Raw genomic sequence first — 18,898 nt, 5'->3', positions numbered from 1 at the left:
GATCCAGGTGCATTCTATGGTCCATTCCCTTTCTTCATTGCTTCCTTTTCTACCAGGGCTGTAGTCTTCTACTAAGAATGTTAAGCATGCACCATTATGCTTATATCTGAATCTTCATTCTTCCTCTCTTCCTCTGTTATCATGTTCTTGCTCTAAGAAGACTCAAAAATGTTCAGCTCATAGAGATTTTTAAACAGGCAGCTTGACAAATGACAAAGGAAGAACAACAAGGAAACTTGTTGTCGCTTACAACCAATGTAGCAAACAATGCCTATCCTCCCCGATTCAGATCATCATTATCATCATTGTCCCCTTTTTGTCAATTTATTTACATAATACCAGGTATTGCTTTAACTGTCACCACCTCTCTCAGTTCAGTACTATACTTTCTTATCTTTTCAACAGTCATGCCTGACTGTTGCATGTCTGTTGCTGTGCAATACATCTCTGCCGTTGATATATATCCTTGTTTCCTGTCTCTTCAAAATGTTTCTTAGCAAATTATCTACTATTTTCCTTCACATGTGCCCAAACCATTGTAATCTGTTCTGTTTGACCATCTCTGCAATTGGAATGACTTTGGCTTCTGCTTTGATGTCATCATTTATTCAACTAAGCAACATTGTGCATCTTACCCCCCATCTCAGGCACTTCATCTCCATTATCTCTAGTTTCCTTAATGCCACTCTTCACTGACAGGTTTCTGTGCTATATAGAAGTACTGGTCACACCACTGTTTGGTACACTTTACATTTCAGCTTCTTTTGCATGTTAGTGTCACACACTACTCCTGAAACTCTGCATCAGTTGTCTACAGCTCCTCTGATTCTAGCTTTGACCTGAATCATTTAGACTTCCCTTCTCCTCAACTGCCCCTCCCAAATACTTGAAACTGTTAATCTGCTCCATTATTTCCCTTTTGTCTCAGTTTGCTGAGTCTTCTGATTTCCTCCATTTGCTGCCATGACAACTATCTTGGATATACTCAGTTTCATCCCATGTGCCTTCAGTTTTGCATTCCATTCTCTTATCTTTGTTGAAGTTACTGTTCAGAGTCTGCTTGTAATGCTACATTATATGCATACAGCAGCTTTGCTGATCTGTCTTCTTTGACTTGTATACTAATGTAGTCTACTAACAGCAAGAAATGCAGTGAGCTCAGAGTTGAACATTGATACAGTCCCAAATGGAAAACTTTTGGTTATTCCAAACACTGTCTGTGCTTGTAAAATTGGATTTTTGTTTATAGCCTATACTAATGCTACCAACGTTTCCAGGACTTCAGACTATAGCAGGCCTGCCCAAATCAGCTTTCTTGGGATCTTGACATATGTTTTCTCAAAGTCTAAGAATGCCCAGTTGGACTCTATCCTCATCTCAGCTTCTTGTCAACTATTTGTCTCACTCCAAACATTGAGTCAGGTGTGCTGCATCCTGATATTAATCCAAACTGCTCATTTGTCATCAGTGTGACAGGAGTTTGAAACTTCTGTATTGTCCACATTTGTGAATGTCCTTTTTGTTTTGTACACTGACATCAGAATGTTTATTCTTCAGTTTTACAGGGTACACCTTTCTCTCCATACTGCTGTGAGTATGAAGCTCACAGAGAAAGCTTATAGGTAAAAAGGAAGCCACCACATGAATTAGATATTTACCTCTCATAGCTGAAATTATTAATGTTGAGTATAAGTTGATTATCTGGGAGGATAACACAGTTTGCTGACTGTCTTAGGAAAACCTAGTGCCAAAAGGCTGGCAACAGAAGGGAAACTAGCAGGCTGACCTTCCATCTTATGCACTGCTTAGGTGTTTAGAAAAGTAAATAAAATGGAGTCAACTTAAGTGTTTAGACAAGTAAAGAAAATGGAGTCAAAAGGGAGGCACTACCCAACTTGATCCTTTAGTGCATACCGTACCTCGCAACGATCCCGATTTTTGCCTCTTATTTTTGGTCTATTCCTCATAAAATTTGTGGTTTTCTTTTTTTTCAAACTATTTTTATTACATTTTTTTAGAATACAAAATTCAAACAGATAAATATATTAAAGAAATTGTGTATTAAAAAAGCAAAAAAGAAATAAAAAAGAAAATATTCAAATAAATATAACAACTAAAGTATTTACATCAGTGTCTAATAAATAAATTAACAAACTAAAGCTAAAATAGTAACCAATTAACAACACTTGTGTGAATTTTTTTCTAGTAAAGCTTTTAAATTAGACCACAGATTATATGAATAGGGAGTTCTAACAGTTCTATATTTAATAGTCAGCATTTCTAATTGACATAGTTCAGTAGGAACACTTGTGAATGAAGGAGAAGATTCGGATTTCCAGTTGCTTGTTATAATTTTCCTAGCTACTGTCAGAATAGACCATAATAAAGGATACTTAACACTTCTAATGCATTTAAGAATCGGAGTATTAAACAAAATCAAGGATTTAGATAAAACAAATTTATCAGAACAAAGGGCTTTTTAGAAAATTATTAATATTTTTCAATATTGTTCCAGAGCAATACAATCATAGAACATATGTGATCAGTCTGCTTTGGTCTCCAGTTTACATTTCCAACACAGTGGGCCGGATTCACAATGGCTTGCACAGAGTCTATGAGTAGAGTAAGACTCCATGCAGCCATCATGTCCGACGAGCGATCCAGGAACAGCCTGTAGGGGTGTGTAAGAGAGCTTCTAAAATGTCTCCTACACGGACAGGGCTGGGATATGCAAATTACCTCACTTGCAGCCGAAAGGCATGCAGATGAGGTAAATTTGCGATCCAGGAAGCACAAACCTGTCTGAGTAGGAGACGTGTTAGCTGCAGAAATGTACTCAGTTAACAACTGAGTACCGTTCTGCAAATAGCACAATGGAGCCTTGTCAGCTCCAAATAAAGGTTGCATATGGTTGAGTAAGCATGCCAATGGCCAAATATACGGCCATTGGAAAGTTTCCCAGATGCAAAATTAAAATAAAAAGAATTTTTTTTCGCGATTTCCGATGTTTAGCGTGGCGCAGCGCAAAATGGGTGCTATAAAAATCATAAAATAAGACAATAAAAGCCACAAACGTGGAATTTATGAAAATTGTTAAATGACAATGTAAGGGAATAGCAGGCTGAAGACAACATGGCCACCAAGTAGGGGTTGCTAAGGGGAGAAGCCCAGTCTAAGACATGTAACCAAGCATTAGTAGGCAATCCTATGTAAATGAGTGTTAGGATAGTGAATCGCACTTCTACATAGCAAATGAGCACAGTCAGTGGAGTGTAGGAGTAGGATATGGGGAGGAGCAGAGTAGGAGATAGGTGACATCACAAGGGGGGTAGGTATGAATGTAGTGAAGCTCATTGGTGCACAGTGGCATGTGTTAGCTGTCAGTTAGAAATCATGGAAAGAGGTGTGTCAACAGGTAGGCCAGGGAAAGCCAAGAAATGGAAGGTGTATACTGTGGATAACACCAAAGTTTCTTGCTGAGCGGGTATGCGCGCATGTGCGCGCCTGTAAACTCAAGTAAGACAGAGTGCGCGAGTGGAAGCGTGAGTGCATGCGTTTAAGCTGGAGTAAGCATGCATAAGGCTGTTTGAAGACCTGTAAGTGTGCTTGCGCTGGTGTGTGCGCGTTTTAACCCGAATAAGCAAGTTTTAGTCTATCTAAGCATGTGTGCATGCGTGTGAGCTGCTGTGAGTGTGTTTCTGCTTGCATGCGCTTCGCTCCCCCTGAGGAAACAGAAAGGAAAAAGGAAGCACAACAAATAGTAGGAAGCTACCAGGGAATACTAGTAGAGCTAGCAGCTACAAACAATCAGAATCAGGCAATTACACAGGCAGCACACTAGCCCAGCCCAGCACTTAAAACTCTGCAAACAACAGTGCAGTTTGTTTCTCTCAAGAGACACTGCAACACTGGAGTAAGCTACTAGAAGTGAAAACTGAAAAAGCTACACTCAGACAAAAATGCTAGGGGCTGCCATTGCTGTTATAAGGCAACATATGCAACATGCTGAGGGTGGTGACAATGCAAATGCTGCCAGACAACCCACAGTGAGGAGACGGAGAAGAGTGTACAGGCCCAGGGTCACCTACCAGGGGTTACATGAGCTGGAGATAGTGGAGCGCTATAGAGTGGACAGAGACCTCCTGCAGCAAATTGTTGAGCTGTGCAGGCCATGCCTCACACACAGAACCAACAGAGGGGAACCCATCTCAGTAGAAACCAAGGTATGTGTTGGCCTACGAATACTAGCAACAGGTACCTTTCAGAAACCAACTGGTGATATAATGGGGATATCACAGGCATCAGCATCCAGTCAGCACATGTCGGTGATCATGTATATTTCCCCAATTCCCGTGAGGTATTGGCCAGCAATATGTGTCTCTTCCAGCAAATAGCAGAATACCCTGAGGTAGTGGGTGCAATAGACTGCACGCATATACGCATCAAAGCACCAGCTGGTGAGTGGGGTAGGGCCTAAATTAACCGCATGGGCTTCCCCTCCATCAACTGCCAGGTCATGTGTGATGCCCAGGGCATAATAATGAATGTGTGTGCTGGCTGCCCTGGAAGCTACCATGATTCCCATATCTGGCATCTGGCGCAGCTGTACCAGACATTTGCCAATGGGGACATCCCACATGGTCACTTAGTGGGGGATGCTGGCTATGCACTGGAGCCGTGGCTGATGACACCCATCAGAAATGCACACACACCTGAACAGGAACGCCATAATGAGGCACACGCACAAACATGAAATGTAATCGAGTGTGTGTTTGGGTTGCTCAAGTCACGGTTCCGGTGCCTGGACACATCTGGTGGAACCTTGCAATACTCACCAACTACATGTACCCAAATTGTCATGGTATGTGCTATGCTACGTAATATGATTATGCAAAAACAGCTGCAGCAGGACCAGCATAGGCCTGGGCCAAGCAGCCCCCCACCAGTGCCAAGGCCATCACAGGCAGAGCGTGACTCGGAGGAGGAATAACCTGAGACTACCCCAGTACGCAGAAGGAGGCGTGCCCAGTATGCCTTTGCCTTGGCAAAGAGGCAACGCATAGCACATACACTGGCTCAGTAGGAACCCTGGAAATGATACCTCTCTCTGACTCACACATATAGTAAAAGGGATGCCTAACTTGACACTACCTGTTTCCAAACATGTATAGGGAGTGCAGTATGTGCATCCGACATAGGCAGCCCTGCTGCACCACCTGAGGCATGATTGCCATGTGTTAAGCAATGTAAGGTAGTGCTAAACAGCATTTACCACCATGTAGTATATGAAAACTTGATGACCTTGAGTATCATCCTACCCTCACCAAACATGAGGCCACAATATGAAGACAAGATGATCAATTACAACAATTGGCTTAAGTACTGGTGTCAGTGAAAGGGGATACAATGCCTGTCAGCCTGGGATGACATGCTCAACAGGACATGATGCTTCACTAGGGATGGATTTCACCTATCACCTGTGGCCTTTTGGATATTCCCAAACACTCTTGTTACCCCCATAGTGCCTTTTTTAGGTAAGGCTCAAAACACAAACCCACCTCCATAGGTATCACAAGGGATACGAAACTATAAGTAATGCTACTCAATGCCAGAAGTCTAAACTGCAAGATTCACACACTCAAAACTCTCCTCAGCATGGAGAATGTTGATATCTGTGCAGTAACAGAAACCTGGTTCAAGTCTCCCAAGAGCACCCTAGCATTAACAGGTTACACCTCATACCATGCTTTACAGCTGCAAAACATGGAACAAACTACAAAAGGAGGGTGAGTATCAATATTTTACAGATACCCACACCCCCAGGTTGGTGGCACAGCATGAAGCATTGGAGACTATCCATGTGCAACTAACAGTGGCTAAAACCGCCTTCCAGTTCATAGCCTGCTACAGACCACCCTCCTAAACCCAGGAACCACACTTGACTGACTGGAGAACACATGAAAATATGAAGGTCTCCCCAAACATCATTATATTGGGCGACTTCAACTACCCATACATAGACTGGGAGCATTACCCTAGCCCCAACACCCTAGCCCAAAGGTTCCCAGAATTTATAAAACAAAATGCTATGGAACAACTTGCTACCACTCCCACAACAGGGGAAAACATTTAGGACCTGATCATCACCAACATGGGGACTCTATGCCCAAGACCAGAATTGTATCCCTCACTGGTAAGATCAGACCAGAGAGTAATCTCACTGGATATTCACATCCCGATCCCAGCTCATGGCCAGAAAAACACAGTGAAAATTATTCACTAAAGCAAATGTCACACTCCTCAAAACTGAGGTGGAATCGTTCACAGCCCCTGTGCCTGTGGAAAATATGGCCCAGACCTCATAACCCTTTATAAACGCATTCTATGAACACCTTCAGGAATGCATGGATCAAGCATTCCCAGATAAAACCAAGACCCAATCCTCCAAAGCCAGGCATCCTGTCCGGTGGACCCCAGCCATAAACAAACCATACAATACAAGGAGGAAGCTACAATATGATAGATCAAAATCCCAAAAAGGGAAGGCATCTCTGATCAGTATCATTGAAAACCTACGGCCACACATAAGATCGTCTAAGGCCATCTTTGAGATAAAAATTGTACAGGACACCAAGGATAATCACAAGGCATTCTTTACTTATGGTAGGAACCTGTGTGGGAATCCCCAGATATGCTCAGAAGTAGTCCAAAATGACAAACTATACACCAAACCCACAGACATTGCCAATATCTAAGCTGACAGGTTCAGTACAAACTTCTCCCCCCCTCCCCACCAAAAGGGCAAATATCTATACCAGCAGAGTGCTGGCCCCCCTGACATCGAAGATGCTCAGGTAACAGCCAGCCTCTCCAAATCAAAACACACAGCATCAATGGGACCAGACGGTGTCCTGGGCTGTGTCCAACATGAACCCCAAGAAGAATTGAACACAAACATAAAACCACTGTTCAATCTCAGCCTTACCATGGGATATGTACCCAAAGAGCAGTGTAGAGCAACAGTGGTCCCTCTCCACAAAGGTGGTGCCTCAATGGATACTGCAAACTATCGCCCCAGAAGCCTGACTAGCTTGGTCTGCAAAGCTATGGAAAGGATCATCATGGACCTCAGAAATAAACATATTGGGGACCTACAGACACTGGATCCTACCCAGTTTGGCTTTGTTAAGGGCGGATCCTGCCTCTTAAACCTGGTTGAGTCATTTGAAACAGTCACCAAGGCCATTGACGAGGGGAAGGTGGTCCACACAGCCTACCTGGACCTCGCAAAAGCCTTCCATACAATACCCCACATGGTCATCACAGATAAAATCACCAGCTTCAATATAAACCCCTATGTCACTAGATGGGTTGCAAAATGGCTCAAGGACAGAACTCACATGGTCAGAAATGCTGGAGCCATGTCAGACCCCAAACCAGCTACAAGTGGCATCCCACAAGGCTCAGTCCTGGAACCTCCCTTGTTTGGTATATATTTCTCAGAGGTACAGGCCAACACAGAAGGACTGTTGTTGAACAAGTTTGCATATGACTGCAAACTGGGCGCCATAATCAACCCTCCAGCTGACACAAGCATCCTACAAAAGGGCCTCATAGAAACAGACAACTGGTGCCAGAGCCATGTCCTCAAGCTAAATGCAAAACAGTGTATAGTCCTCCCCTTTGTCAAAAACTAAGTGGCCACAAATTACCACATAGGTGGTAACCCATTAAGTATGGAAGAAGTGATAAGGGACCTGGGGACCCAAGCTGATAGCAATCTCTCATTCGATAACCACGTGGCCAAAGTGTTTAGAAAAACATGTCATATAGCCCACCTAATCATGAAGGTATTCACATCTACATCAGGGGAGGTCATCGTGCCTCTTAACTCATCCCTCATCAGGCCCATAATTGAGTACAATGCCCCTTGTGGAATGTACCTTATCAGACACCTGCAGCAGCTGGAAAGACCACAAAAGTACCTCACCAGGAGGATCAAAGGGCTCAAACACATGCCATTTGCTGCCCGGTTAAAGAAACTGCAGCTCCACTCAGTGGCATACCGCCTGCCCAGAGGCAATCTGTGTCTGATGTATAAAGCCATGTCCAACCTGGAATCTATGGACATGCTGCACCTCGGAAAATCAGAATCCCATCAAGCTACGCACTCAAGAGATCTGAACCTCAGGACTGAAATAAATAGGACATGCTGGAGTGACAGATTCATAACCCAGAGGCCCCCCCCACTCTTAAGTAAACCCCCACTCCAAGTTAGCCAGAGTCCCTCATTGACTCTCTTCAAGAGGAATCTTGATGAGTGGATGGGAGCTTGTAGGTTTACCCTGGGTATCACTTCTATGTCACTGTTAGACAGAGGCACAGTATACTAACCTTGAAAAAATGTCATGGCAAACTCCACTTAAAATGTGTGTTGAAAGCCAAACACATTCTGGCTAGGAATATAAATGCCCTAGGGCAGATAGCCTAATATGAACCTATGAACAGAATCACACACACCAACTAGTACAAATGTGGTCAATGTGGAGTAATGTTTGGCAATGTCCACCCAAGTTGGTGAATACACAGCAATGTTGGACAAGCCTGGTTTAAGTAGGCCATAGCTGAACAAAATGCAACATGCTCATAGTTTGCCAACTGGCCCTTAACCAGTCTGGTCTTTTCAGTATGAGCATTTAAAGCAGTGATGGGACTCAAACCCATGATACTGTGCACCATAGTGAAATTACTGAACTACTACACCATGACAGTAGTACAGTATTCAGCCAGTATGAGAGAATGTTGCCAAGTCTTTGCAAACTATCACATGGAAACCCTGCAGGCACAGCATAATCCCTGTTGAGTTATGACACAAAGGAGTCTGGCAGTAAGAACACAACATGACTTCCAACACACACAGTATAAATGTCAATATTGGTCATGTTCACACACAACCAGAAATGTAGTGGACTCCAGATCACAACATATGGAAAGATCAGACTGGGCATGCTGACACACTTGGATAAATGAGACATGTGCCAGGCAACAAAGCGTGGAAAGCCTGAACTGGGCATGCTCACACACTTAGGCCATGTCTGAGTATAGCAGTCAGTCACACATATCTGGCAGTTGTATGTGTTAAGCCAGGAACCTCCCACGATCCAGCAATCCGCCCTGTGGATGCAGTTAAATGACAACAGACACATATATTAATATACTGGAACCCTGTCATGATCAAACATGTTACGCAGATACACAAGTTGTTCATAGAAACTGGGAAAGCTATGGCAATAAAGATCTGCAAACAGGAGCAGCGGCAAATATTGTGCATCTCGAACATAAACATAGGTGCAGAGGTCAATACTAGGCTGTCTGCCCTAGGGAATTCATAAGTCTAGGCAGAGTGTATTTGGCGTCCACCTCCCCAGTAGAGTAGCCTACTGTGCCTCTGTACAGTAGGTCACAGAAGGCAACCTTTAATGCTAGTTTGCTGTGCGTCTGTCAAGCAGGAACACACTGGAGATCCCAGGGGTGAATTAGCAATTTCCCATTCATTCAGCTGTAATTCGCTGGAAGAGGGTTGGCGAGGGGCTATGTCTAACTTTAATTGGGATTCAATTCCAGAGTTAGGGGAGCCTCTGGGTAATGAATCTGCCCCTGCAGCATGTCCTATTTATTTTTGTGCTGAGGTTTAAGTCCCTAGAGTGTGTAGCTCTAAGGGTCTTGGATGTTATGAGGTGGAGCATGTCCATTACTTCTGGGTTTGAAATGGCTGCGTACGTCAGGCATAGATCACCTCTGAGTAGGCATTAAGCAACTGAATAGAGCTAGAGATCCTTTAGTTGAGCTGCATAGGACATCTGTGTGTAGCCCATGATCCTCTTGGGGAGGTACTGTTGTGTTCACTGTAGTTGCTGCAGGTGTTGGGTAAGGTACACCCCAAAAGGGGCATTGTAGTCAAACATGGGCCTGATGAGTGACTAGCAGAGGGCCACAATGACCTCCCATGATCTACATGCAAACACCCATGTGATAAGGAGGGCTATATAAAGGTCTCTGCAATGACTCTGTCAATGTGATTAGCAAAGGAGAGGTTATGATCTATGTGGGTCTGTGGGATATTGCTCTGTAATTTTGTAGCTTCCTCCTTCTGTTGTACAGCTTATATATGGCTGGGGTCAACCTGACAGGTCTCCTGTTTTGGAGGAGTCATGGTTTTATTTGGGATGGCATGATTAATGTATACCTGCAGGTGCTCATACAATGCGTTTGTAAAGGAGTCTGCAGATTGGGCTGTATTATTCTCCAGCACGGGGCCTTTGAAGTATTCCACCCCAGTCTTCACAAGTGCAAAGTCTGCTTTTGTGAAATTCTTTACAGTGATTTCCTTGGCTGGGTGTGGGGACTGGATATGGATGTCCAGGGAAAGTTGTTTATTGTCTGATCTTAACAATGATGGTTCTACCTGTGGTGTGGAACATAGAGAGTCCCCATGTTGGTGATGATCAGGTCCAATATGTAATCCCCCTTGTGGCTGTGGTGACTGGTTGTGCCATAGCACATGGATTCACAAATTGTAGTGGCTGTAGGGTGATGTTGTTGAGGACCTGAGTAGTATCTCCAGTCAATATTTGTGTACCTGAAGTCAACCACTATAATGGTGTGTGTGAAGACCTGCATATCATACACTGTTCCCAGGAAAGCCATGTGTGGTTACTGGGTATGGGGGGTGGTCTGAACTACACACCAAACCAAAAGGCAGTTTTGCACAGTGGTAGTTGTATATGTATGGCCTGTCATGCTTAGTGCAGTGGTGCCAAACCAGAGGTGTGTGTATCTGTGATGCATATGGATACACCCCCTACTTGTGTTGTGTGTTACAAGTCCTGTGGTCACGAAGCATGGTATAGAACATAACCTGGCAGTGCCAGTGTGCATATGTGACCCTGAACTAGGCATCTGTTAATGCACAGATATTGTTATCCCCCATACTGAGGGATAGTTAAGGATTTACATTCTTCTTTGGAAAGACTGATGATGTCAGCACCCTATAAATACAGCATGAGAAGAAAAATCATCCAGTAATACGAATAGTGCGCTGCACTAATGTGTCTCTCTCAAGTATCATAACATAGTTAGGTAGGGGTTTGAATCCCACAAACGCTGTTTGTGTGTATGCAATTCTCTGTGAAAGGAATGGCCTTTTTGAAGACTGGGATAACACACTAAAAGATGTGTATTCCTCTTTGGAAAGACTGACTATGTCAGCACCCTATAAATACAGCAGGAGAAGGGAAGTCATCCAGTAATGCGAGTAGCGAGCTGTCCTAATGCGTCTCTCTCAAGTATCATAGCATAGTTAGGTAGGGATTTGAATCTTGCAAATGCTGCTTGTGTGTGTGTGTATGCAATTCTCTATGAAAGGAATGGTCTTTTTGAAAACTGGGATAACACACTAAAAGATGTACATTCCTCTTTGGAAAGACTGATGATGTCAACACCCTATAAATACAGCAGGAGAAGGGAAGTCATCCATTAATGCGAATAGCATGCTGCACTAATGCGTACTTTTCAAGGATCATAACATAGTTAGGTAGAGGTTTGAATCCTGCAAAACCTGTTTGTGTGTGTATGCAATTTTCTGTGAAAAAAATGGCCTTTTTGAAGACTGGGATAACACACTAAAATATGTACATTCTTCTTTAGAAAGACTGATGATGTCAGCACCCTATAAATACAGCAGGAAAAAGGCAGTCATTCAATAATGCGAATAGCGCGCTGTGCTAATGCATCTTTTTCGAGTATCACAGTTAGGTATGGGTTTGAATCCTGCAAATGCTGTTTGTGTATACAATTTCCTGTGAAAGAAATGGCCTTTGTAAAGACTGAGATAGCACACTAAAAGATGTACATTTCTCTTTGGAAAGACTGATGATGTCAGCACCCTATAAATACAGCAGGAGAAGTGAGCTCATCCAGTAATGCAAATAGCGTGCTGCACTAATGCGTCTCTCTCAAGTATCATAGCATAGCTAGGTAGGGGTTTGAATCCTGCAAACGCTGTGTGTGTGTATGCAATCCTCTGTGGAAGGAATGGCCTTTTTGAAGACTGGGATAATACACTAAAAGATGTACATTCCTCTTTGGAAAGACTGATGATATCAGCACCCTATAAATACAGCAGGAGAAAAAAACTCATCCAGTAATGCGAATAGCACGCTGCCCTAATGCGTCTTTCTCTCACATATCATAACATAGGTAGGGATTTGAATCCTGCAAACGCTGTGTGTGTGAGTGTGTGTATGCAATTTTCACTGAAAGCAATGTCCTTTTTGAAGACTGGGATAACACACTAAAAGATGTATATTCCTCTTTGGAAAGACTGATGATGTCAGCACCCTATAATTACAGCAGGAGAAGGGAGTGTTTAAATTGATTTAACTGTGTTGCAGGAATATTAACTGAACTGGAAGTTTTGACTGCCCTTCAGTTAGTCCCACCCACCCTCCCTGTTTTTGTTTTGCTGTTAATCTTAGTGGCCTTGAAACTGCACGCCCCTCTTGTAAATTTGTGTTTGGATACACCTTCTGGGCCCATCTCATTTGCTCACTCAACTGAGTGCAGTGAGATCATATTCTGATTTCAGGCACTCCTACTGTGTACAAAGAGAGCATCTGGGAAACAGAAGAAAATAAATATTTTAAGCTTGTTTCCTGCCTTCCTAGTGGAAAGCAGTTTTTAGTACTTAATAAATAAGCACTTATCCAGGCATGTCTAAGTGTCATCCACAGTGATTTCTCCTGTCTACCTGATGAATCTGGGCATCTTGGGGCAATGCAGCAATTGCCTCATGTACACAGACAACCCTCTCCTCCTACCACCCAACACTACAACCTGTGAGAGATGCACTTATATAGCCAAACTGGAAGCAAAGCTCTCTTCACCCAAGTCTGGACTAGACAGTCAAGAGGAGAAGGTAAACACTTGCACTACACCACACTCATCACATAGTCCCTCAAAACCTACACCACCAAAACACACAGAGAAACACAAAACACACACCTACATTCGCGGAGGCTCTCAATAAATACCTGCCTAGGCATCAGGGACATCCAAAGCATAAACACAAGCAAACTCCACCCCCCAACACAATCCAAATGACACATAGCCCACAAACTCAGTGTGCCACTCAACCACAGCCCATAAGGCATAACAACATACCCAACACTCTAGTCATAGGTGACTCTATAGTCAGGCACACTGAGGTTCCACTCACTAGACTATACAAGGAGAAAGTTACTGTCAGCTGCCTGTCAAGTGCCAGGATTCACCACATAACGCATGCACTCATGTCACTCCACAATAAGTACAAATATCACACTGTCATTGTCCATGTTGGTGTGAATGACCTGAGACGTACCACCCTGGACTACATGAAAAGAGACATGGAGGAGCTCTCCGATCTTGTATCCCAGGCAGGTATGACCCTAACCCTGAGTAGCATCCAGCCATCACCCAGAATGATACCACAGTACAAGGACAAAGTGATTGACTTCAACAATTGGCTAAGTTTCTGGTGTCATTCTAAGGGGATCCAGTATTTGTCTGCCTGGGACGACATGATCGACAGTCCACGATGCTTTGCCCGAGATGGCCTGCACCTGTCACCCTTAGGATTCCGGATACTGGCTAAGACTCTTGCCACCCCTATAGTGCCTTTTTTAGGCAAGGTTCAAATGACAAACTCTCCACCGTAACAGGTACAAGCAAGCAAACTCTGAGGGTAATGCTACTCATTGCTAGAAGTCTAAACCTCAAAATGTACTCACTCAAGGCACTCCTTAAAATGGAGAACATTGACATCTGTGCAGTGACAGAGACCTGGTTCAAAGCTCCAGAGAGCACCCCTGCATTACCAGGCTTCAATTCATACCACACCTTTCGGCCACTTAACCCAGAAAGAAGCACTAAAGGTGGAGGCGTGTCCATATTCATTAAGGATATCCACACCTCCAGGCTAGTTGCACAGCATAATGCATCCGAGATTATCCAAGTGCAACTAACTCTGGGCAAGACCGCAATCCAAATTTTGGCTTGCTACAGACCCCCCACCATGCCCCAGGATTTACACTCCTCATTTCCTCATTTCTTGATACACTGGAAAGTATTAGGGTACAACCCAACACCCTAATAATGGACAATTTCAACTACCCCACCATTAACTGGGATAACTACTCATGTACCAACTCTTTTGCTCAACGTTTTCTAGAATTCATAAATTCCAATGCCTTGGATCAACGTATTCACATCCCCACCAGGGGCAGCAATATCCTAGACCTGGTCATTACCAACATGGGAAACCGCTGTTCCACACCAGAGGTCAATTCCTCATTGGTCAGATCCGACCACAAGCTAATCAGCCTAGACATCCACATCCCACCCCCAGCCCCAATTAGGGAAACCATTGTAAAAACCTCTCCAAAGCCAACTTCACACTTCTTAAGACAGAAGTGGCAAACTTCATGACACCCATGCAGACGGACAATAGAGGTATGACTGCCGAATCCTACACAAATGCACTTTATAAGCACTTACACAAGTGCATGGATTATGCTATCCCTAATAGAACAAAGATGTTATCCTCCAAAAAAAGGAAGCCAATCTGGTGATCCTCTGCCATAAACAAACTCTACAACAGAAGAAAGACATTGTTGCAAAAAAGAGTAGAATCCCATGACTGGAGGAACTCCCTGGTCAACCTCAGTTAAAAGCTGAGATCCCTCATACAATCCTCCAAAGCTAGTTACGAAAACAAAATTGCCACTAACTCTAAAGACAACGACAAAGCATTCTATAGCTATGCCAAGAATCTAAATGGGAACACTCAGATCTGCTCTGAGTTACAGCATAATGGCACTAAATATACAGAACCAACTGATATTGCCAACATCCTAGCAGATAGGTTCAGTGCTAACTTTACTCCCACTCACCCCCTAGAGGGCCCATCTCTATACCGGAAGAATGCAAAGTTCCTATAATCACGGCTGCACAGGTACAAAACACACTCTCCAAAGCCAAGAACACCACATCCATAGGACCTGACAATATCCCAGGCTGCGTTCTACACAAACTACAGAATGAACTGGCACCCTACCTAAGTACCATGTTCAATCATAACCTCATCTCAGGCTTTGTACCCACTGAATGGCACACCATGACAGTTATACCACTCCACAAAGGGGGAGCCACGACAGACCCCGGGAACTACTGCCCCATTAGCCTGACGAGCCTGGTCTGCAAGGCCATGGAACATATTATCATGGAACTCATAAACAAAGACACTGGTAATCTCCAAACTCTGGACCCTACTCAGTCTGGATTTGCAAAAGGCAGATCATGTCTCCTAAACCTGATTGACTTCTTTGAAGCAGTCTTCAAAGCCATAGATGAGGGTAAAATGGTTCACACAGCTTATCTAGATCTCGCCAAGGCTTTCAACACCATCCCCCACTCTGGAATTATAGATAAGCTCGCTAAACTAGGTATAAATCCTTATGTCACAAGATGGGTTGCCAACTGTCTCACGATCAGAACCCACACTGTGAAAGTAGCGGCTTCCAAATCCGACATCAGACCAGTGACAACTGGAGCACCACAGGGTTCAGTCCTGGGTCCTCTCCTGTTTGGTATCTACTTCTCTGAAGTGCAGGCCAACACAGAAGGTCTTTGGCTAACAAAGTTTGCAGATGACTGCAATCTAGGAGCCATAATCAAAACTCCTAACGATGTGGACAAACTACAAAAGGGCCTCACTGAGACAAATACCTGGTGTCAAAGCCATGGCCTGAATCTCAATGCCAAAAAGTGTATTGCCATCCCCTTTGGTAAAAACTCTGTACCCATGAACTACAGCATAGCTGGTAATCTACTTAATGCCAAAAATGTGATGAGACCTTGGGACACAGGTGGACAATAGTCTCTCCTTTGATAATCACATTGCCACCGTGGTCAAGAAATCCTTCTACATGGCTCATCTCATCACAAATGTATTCTCATTCAGAAAGAAAGAGGTCATTGTTCCCCTCTACTCATCACTCATTAGACCCATTATAGAGTACAACGCCCCTTCTGGTATGTACCTCACAAGACATCTACAACAACTGGAAAGACCACAGAAATACCTCACAAAGAGGATTACTGTGATCAAACAGATGCCCTATGCAGACCGTCTCAAAAAACTACAGCTTTACTCCATCACATATTGCCTACTCAGGGGCGATCTCTGCCTAACATACAAAGCTATGTCAAACCCAGAGCTGCTGGACATGTTCCACTTAAAGAAATCCCAATCCCTCTGAGCTACACGCTCTAGGGACCTTACCTTGTCACCACAATAAACAGAACATGCTGGAGGGATAGATTCCTGTCCCAGAGACTTCCCATACTTTGGAACAGACTACCTATCTATGTCAAACAGAACTCCTCATCAGCACTCTTCAAGAAAAATCTTGATGATCGGATGGGAAATGGGAAATTCACGCCGGGGATCACTGCTGTGGCTCTGCTCGACAGGGGCACAGGAAAATAATTTTGTTGGGTGGCGAAAGCCGGGGTACATTTTTTGGCTAGGCTTGTATGGGCCCTAGGGCCAATAGCCTAGTACCTACCTATGAACCTATAAAATCATCTGCAAATAGCGCGCTGTACTAATGCATCTCTCTCAAGTATCATAACATAGTTAGGTAGGGGTTTGAATCCTACAAATGCCATGTGTGCATTTGTCAATGTGTTGTATTTTGCTTTTATTATTGTATGACATATTATTATGACAGTAATTTCAATGCACACATCAGGTATGTGTGTGCCACATACAGATATGTACCTGTGACCTTTAATAGTTCCTATGTGTGAAGCCTGCCCCATATGAATACAGTTGTTACCTTTGCCAGCATGTGCTGCAGCTTACCAGATCTTAGGCCATACATGTATGTTGGTAACAATGCAGGCTACTGCAGTGATCTGTGTCCTAGGCCAACTTTGTGACACACACCCATGAAAGCTTTGATAGATTAATGTGGGTGAGGGTTCATGTCTGGAGTATATGTCAGACATGTTAAAACACAGCAAAGACTGTGAGTGATGGATACCCAGTGTAGGTGTATGGCAACTGTCGCCGATATGCATACAGACACCTTCTTGCTTAGGTGATACACCTAGGGACTGCAGAATACCTTTGGAAATGTGAATATCACAGGAAAGACATGATAACACTTGTCCACATGTACACACCATTACCCATTCTACATGATGGGTGCTACCACCTACATGGTACTGTTGGAATACTATGTTAACTACATGTTGATGCCAATGCCACAGTTGCGTTACAGCAATACAGCATGGCTTGGACAATAGGTATCTCTCCATATGATACCCTTGTGGTGGTTAGGTGTGTCATGTGTAGAATGCATTGTAGGCCACTGTATGTATTTGCAGTCGTGGATGGACATATCTGTTGTGTGTTGGCATGTACGTGAGACTGCTATATGCCAAAGAGTATTGTTCCCAGGGATGTGTGGGGCTCAGTGAGAATGGCTACTGGTATAGTGTAGTACTGCAAGGATATCACTGACACCAGGTTCCTACATCTGTGTATCAGTTGAGGAGACACCATGTAATGACCACTGAATGTCAGGCTATGTAAGCTGTGTATACTGCCAGAATGCAGACCATTGACATTTGGAAACCATATCACCCACAGCATACTGTCAAACCATGTCATGTTCCATGCTAACCATGTTCACAAATGTACACCTGCACCTCAGTGCTGCAAACATCACACATGTACTGTCCACACCCTAACACATGCAGGCACAGGTACACACAACAGCCATGTGGCACATGTGCAGACAGTACACTTTGGGAATTATCACTGGTGTATACAAAACTGCAATGACAAACATAGGTAATGCATCATGCATGCTTGAATATACCCACAACAATATCATTATACTATACTGTTAACAACATGATAATATTACTACAGTGCTATGTAGTCACCCTGTGCATCAGCACAATGCTACCCTGTTCCTGCATCAATGTTACAGATGGTAGAAGGTGGCACAGTTTCATCATATGCACAGGGTGTGTACTTGGTTTGCCAGAGTCTGCCATTGACACATCCAATTGACATGTATGTGAGTATGTGTGTTAGTGAGGGACAACAGTACAATATGGGGCAATGTTGCTGCAATGTGTGTGTGTATGTGTTAGCCCTAGGTGTTAGCATTATGTGTGTGTGTATGCATGCACACAGTTCCACCATGTGGCTGCCATATACAGGTGTTGGTGGACAGCCACAGACTGTACCTGCCAGGTCATACAGATCACTGTCTCTGGCTACAGACACGGTACCTGTACCTGGCAGGGGTGCTACGGACAGTATCAGGTACTAAGCCAGACTGGGTACTGTCATCAGAAGCAGTGGGTTGTTGACTGGAGACATGTCCCTGCTGGGACTGTCCAGAGCCACATGCACGTGGTCTAATGACAGCACAGACTCAGCATTGCTGAGGCTAGTACTGGCACTATGGGCGCAGCTGCGGGTTTGTTGTCATCCACGACGACTGCCAGCTGATAATGTTGCAGGCATATGTCCATGTCGACGCCTCAACTGTCCTGCACTGTCCTGGCTCCTGGACATGTAGTTGTGGAAGAGATCTAATGTGTCCACCCAACGTCTGTCAATGACCTCGCTGATGTTACGGATGGCAGACGCAACGTCATGCATAGTGTCATTCATAGCGGTGCGATGTGCTCTAAGCTCCCTCAGACCCTGTCTGGTGTACCGTTCCATACGTGCCTGTGCCTGCATTACACCCCAGAACATAGCTGAGGTTGA

This window comes from Protopterus annectens, chromosome 6.part0 (genome assembly GCF_019279795.1).
Source record: "Protopterus annectens isolate FY-2018-M chromosome 6.part0, PAN1.0, whole genome shotgun sequence".
Classification (NCBI taxonomy): Eukaryota; Metazoa; Chordata; order Ceratodontiformes; family Protopteridae; genus Protopterus; species Protopterus annectens.
This window is presented reverse-complemented; position numbering follows the sequence as displayed.